Source organism: Cibotium barometz, chromosome 35, assembly GCF_041138505.1.
Source record: "Cibotium barometz isolate CiBa-2024 chromosome 35, ASM4113850v1, whole genome shotgun sequence".
NCBI classification, from domain to species: domain Eukaryota; kingdom Viridiplantae; phylum Streptophyta; class Polypodiopsida; order Cyatheales; family Cibotiaceae; genus Cibotium; species Cibotium barometz.
The window spans coordinates 32,686,273-32,692,272 of record NC_141080.1 but is presented as its reverse complement, the minus strand read 5'-3'; positions in this window follow the sequence as shown (position 1 = coordinate 32,692,272).

Sequence of the window (6,000 nt, the reverse complement as noted above, 5' to 3'; positions counted from 1 at the left end):
CAGATATCCAGTTGAAAGATTGACATATAGGGATTTTGCTATGCATTATGCATACATGACATCTATGGTAAAGCATGTGGAACCTACATGCTATTCAGAGGCTATTGGAGAGCATGTATGGCAGAAAGCCATGGATGAAGAGATGGATGCTTTGGACAAAAATGATACATGGGAATTGGCTGAGTTACCTAAAGGAAAGAATGCAATTGGATGCAAATGGGTGTATAAGGTAAAGTGCAAATCAGATGGCAGCCTAGAGAGACATAAGGCAAGGCTGGTCGCTAAAGGATATGGACAAACTTATGGTCTTGATTATGATGAAACTTTCAGCCCAGTGGCTAAAATGGCTACAGTGAGGTCTATCATTGCATTAGCAGCACAAAAAGGTTGGGCTTTACATCAAATGGATGTCAAGAATGCTTTCTTGAATGGTGATCTACAAGAAGAGGTGTACATGGAACAGCCAGAAGGTTATGTACATCCAAAATATCCGACTTTTGTTTGCAGGTTAAAGAAAGCACTCTATGGTTTGAAGCAAGCACCTCGTGCTTGGAGTGACAAGATCAGCAGATATCTTGTCAGTATTGGATTTGTGGTTGGAAATGCAGACTCTTCACTCTATGTGAAGAAGACACATGATGGTATCATGATGATAGTCATTTATGTTGATGATCTGATTATCACAGGTGATTGTGGGAAAGGCATTGATGAGGTTAAAGCCTCTTTATGCAAAGAGTTTGATATGAAAGACCTTGGAGATTTAAGGTTCTTTCTTGGCATTGAAGTGATTAGAATAGGCAAGGGTATATGGTTGGTGCAAAGGCAATATGCACTTGACATGCTGGCAAAGTATGGTATGACAGCATGCAAACCAATGTTGACACCATTAGAGCAAAACATGAAGCTTAGGGCTGATTTGGGTGATGAGCTTGATGATATCACCATGTACAGGAAAATGGTTGGTAGTCTTATCTACATGACCATTACGAGGCCAGATATCAGTTATGCAGTTGGTTTGGTGAGTCAGTTTATGCAGAGTCCTCGTAAACCTCACTTGGATGCTGTGAGACGGATTCTGAGATATGTCAAAACTACCGCGCATTATGGTCTTTTCTATGAGGCAGGAAAAGACATGCATGTCTATGGATATACAGATGCAGATTGGGCCGGTAGTGCATATGACAGGAGATCTACCAGTGGCTATGTTTTCAGCCTTGGTAGTGGAGCTGTGAGCTGGAGCAGTAAAAAGCAACCTACAGTTGCTTTATCTACCACAGAGGCAGAGTACTGTGGAGCAGCCATAGCTGCTCCACAGAGGCAGAGTACCGTGGCGCAGCCATAGCTGCATGTGAGGCTATGTGGTTGAAGAAGTTGCTAGATGATGTCAGGTTACAGAGTGATATGAGAGTTGTCATTCATTGTGACAACATGAGTAGTATTCAGCTTGCTAGCAACCCAGTTTATCATGCCGGGACCAAACATATTGAGGTCCACTATCACTTCATCAGAGAGAAGGTGCTAGATGGGCATGTTGATTTGACATATGTGCAGACAGATGAGCAGGTTGCAGATATCTTTACCAAAGCACTTGGTAAGGATAAGTTTGAGTATTTTCGTACTCGATTGGGAGTCCTAGAGATGGACATGTCGAGCTTGAGGGGGAGTGTTGAAATATCAAGCTCGTATACAGCTGGAGGATAGCACATGGGTGCTGACAGAGTGACAGTATGGTAGATAGATATCGTGTGGTGTGTTTATGACCGCGTCCAGCTGGTCATGTGTGGTGTGGACATTACATTAGGTTTACTTTGTAGTGTGGACATGACACTATGTTGTGTTCCCTGTTGTATGTGAGAGAGAGATGGTGACTATGGCTTCTCTCCTTCTTTATGGTTGATGGATATGGATTAGGGTTTGCTTCTCTTGTGTGTGTTACATCCTGCTTCTGTTTTTTATCACATCCCACTTGTGTTTTGAACAATGCAGTTATGTAAGTAAAAATCTTTGTCTTTGTGTTTGGGCCGTTGACCTTGCCAATTTGATCCTAAATGTTGTTATATATAACCTCTGCCACCCACACCACTTTAATTCCTGCTTCTATAGCCTTCACTAGTCCATACGCTTTTCAGGACATGCAGTATGTCTTGTGGGTGAGATTGATCATCTCTACCAAAAAGTGCATATGCTTTTGTCGGTCCTCATCTAGTGTCCCTGTGATCTTGAATTCTTTTGCTTTCCCTTCCATAGGACCAAATTCCTTCGCAAGATTATCGTCGTCTGCTACCTTGATCTTGCCCTCGCCTTCTACTGGCAGCTTGAACACCTCTGTAGCAACATAGAGGGGATCAAAGGCCCTCTTCTCCCCTGATAGAAGTGTAATTGTGTGTGCTCTATCTATTTTGCTACTATGTATTTCTACTAGAGCTCCTCCCATGGCAGCTCTGCGAATTCTTTGAGCCCCATCCTTTCCAGCCACCATTGTGCATGTTTGTCAACCTCCTTGTACACTATGACGATAGTGGCTTAAATTCCAGCACCATGTCTCCTTCTTTAGGGACAGTGGGGTGGCTTGTAGGAAGGCAAGGAAGTGAGCAGAGTTTAGCAAAAAGAGAGTTGAAAGTGGGGTGGCTTGTAGGAAGGCAAGGAAGTGAGTAGAGTTTAGCAGAAAGAGAGTTAAAAGTGGGAAGAGAGCCAACCATGCAAGGTATCTTTTCGAAAGTTGATTTGGAAACTATGTGTTTGATGGAGAGGCATTTAGCCATTTGTCGTGAGATGCACCCTCCCCAAGGGCGGCCATAATTGTGTCATCTTTCCATGATTTCCCTAGATCTCCCTCATTTTTTGACCATCAATCCCTTCTGTGCCCTTTTTGAGGTTATTAATGGCCTTTACACGTTAATGATCCCCTTTTTGTGGTGGCAACCTTGACTTTCTTGTTTTTGCACCACACTGCCACCTGGCTCCTTGGTGAATTTAAATTTGGGCAATACTCTTTGGCATTTTTAAAATCTTTGGAATCTTGTCCTTCTTCTTGACCCTAGACGGACACGGATTCTAGTTCCTCAATCAATTCTAGACCTAGATTCTGATTCTCTTCTGGAGACTTTATCCCTTCATCTAGCATCTTTCCATAGTAGGGCTTCAGCCTATATCTATTTACAAACTTTGTGAGTTTTTCATCATCCACACTCGCTAGCTCAAAAGTTCCTATCCCCATTTTCCTGTGACGACAATCCTGTATGGGCCCGTCCATCTCATTTTCAATTTTCCCAAGTGGGGTCCCATTCGTGATGTAAACAACAGTACTGCATCTCCTACCTCAAAGATTTTGAACTTTGTGTTCCCTATCTACTTGGAGGTTTCTTCTCTTTTGCATAATTTCCACTGTCCATGTGCTATGTACATCTCTGATTCTTCCAAAGAGAGCCTTTCCCTGCTATCCTGAGACTTTGTATTAGGAACTCCATGGGCACTACTACTTCAAGTTTATACACCATATTGAATGGTGTAAATCCTATTGCATTCTTGTAGGTTGTTCAGAATACCCATAATGCTGAGTGTAGTTTTGTGTCCCAATCGTTCCTATTCTCATTTACCAAGATTCCCTGGAGGATCTTGCTGGTGGACTCTGCCTGCCCATTGGCTTGTAGGCAGTAGACTATTGAATTCTTGTGTATTATCATGTGTTGCTCCATCAGTTTCCTAATCACTTCAGTGATGAAGTGGGTCCCTTGATTACTGACTATATCTGTAAGATTCCTCCCCCAACCCCCTTTTTGATGTCTAGTATCTTCCCCCGTAATCAATCCCTCTTCAGAAATATAAAGACCTTGTTTCTAACTGTTTTAACCTAGAGAGAGAAAATATTCTAGAGAGAGAATATTCAGATTATGAATATTTTTGGATAGAAAAATAACTCATCTTATTAAAATAAGTTCCCCTGAAACAGAAATTCAAAAAGAAATTTCCAATGTGCAATTGGAATTAATTGGAAATAGGTATAAAGAACCTTAGTCTAAGGGCCTAGATTTTTAGAAATCTTTAGACTATGGTCCAATTAAGGTTTCTATGGGCCAATAGCATCAATCCATGTGTAGGGAGGAGATAAATCCAAATTGTAAAAGAAGATACCCAAAAATGAGTAAATGCTCACATAAGATGAAGAGTTGAAAATGTACAAGGTTTATTAGTAAATAAACTCATATGTAAGGAAGAGGAGTTCTTTAAAGGAGGTGCATATTTCACATAAGATGAAGAGTTGAAAATGTACAAGGTTTATTAGTAAATAAACACATATGTAAGGAAGGGGAGTTCTTTAAAGGAGGTGCATATTTCACATAAGATGAAGAGTTGAAAATGTACAAGGCTTATTAGTAAAAAAACTATGACACATATGTAAGGAAGAGGAGTTCTTTAAAGGAGGTGCATATTTCACATAAGATGAAGAGTTGAAAATGTACAAGGTTTATTAGTAAAAAACTATGAGCAATACAATTTTGACACATATGTAAGGAAGGGGAATTCTTTAAAGGAGGTGCATATTTCACATGCTTGAATGAGTTTTAAACTCATAAAAATTGAGATATTTCATCTCTCCTCTCTCCTCATTCAAGTCTAGTTCCAGAAAGTTAGCTTAACTGACCTAAAAATGGTCAAAAAGTGACCAAACTGACTTAGAAAATTCTAGAATCAGTTTGTTTGGTTAGGAGCTCAAATTTTCCTATAAATAGAAGCCTCCCCTTGTTGAAAAAAACATAGTCTCTTATGCTTTGTTACTCTACTCCACCTAAGCCAAAATATATAGTCTCTTATGCTTTGTTACTCTACTCCACCTAAACCAAATTAGATAGAGTCTTATGCTTTGCCAAATTAGATAGAGTCTTATGCTTGTTACTCTACTCCACCTAAGCCAAAATATATAGTCTCTTATGCTTTGTTACTCTACTCCACCTAAGCCAAAATATATAGTCTCTTATGCTTTGTTACTCTACTCCACCTAAGCCAAATTAGATAGTCTCTTATGCTTTGTTACTCTACTCCACCTAAGCCAAAATATATAGTCTCTTATGCTTTGTTACTCTTCTCCACCTAAACCAAATTAGATAGAGTCTTATGCTTTGCCAAATTAGATAGAGTCTTATGCTTGTTACACTACTCCACCTAAGCCAAAATATATAGTCTCTTATGCTTTGTTACTCTACTCCACCTAAGCCAAAATATATAGTCTCTTATGCTTTGTTACTCTACTCCACCTAAGCCAAATTAGATAGAGTCTTATGCTTTGTTACTCTACTCCACCTAAGCTAAAATATATAGTGTCTTATGCCTTGTTACTCTACTCTACCTAAGCCAAGAACTGTGAATTCTTTAATAATTCACTAGTTTTTGATACCTCTCTCTTTCTTCAATCTCCATTGGTGGCTCCATCAACATACTAAACCAATTGATTGGTTGGGGGCCTCTACCGTGAATAAAGAATCAAGCAAATCATAAGGTAAGTATATTGAATTTCGATCTTTTCTATGATTTCTCAATGATTCTCTCTTCTCAACCCCTCTCAAGCTTGAGAAGTTTAATTGGTATGGTTTTTTTTAAATGCTAATGAAGTTAATTGGTGAATAGTAGTGAAGAGTTACATAATTTAATAAATGCTATAGAAGTTAATTTCCACTTATATTTAAATTCTAATGGTTTTTATAATTTCTCTCTCTCACTCAAGAAATGGTCATACTCATGACCCATTCTCAATCCAAATGAAGCTTTTCATAAAGCTTTTCCTTAATCCAAGATTAAGCTATTCTTGAGGCCAAATTAATGGCTTTTTGCTATGCTTTTAGTTTATGCACATTGATGATTCAATCCATTATGGATTGATGACCCAATTAGAGACCATTCTAATTGTTTTCTCAATGATCCAATTAGAGACCATTATGGATTGATGATCCAATTAGAGACCATTCTAATTGTTTTCTTAATGATCCAATTAGAGACCATTATGGA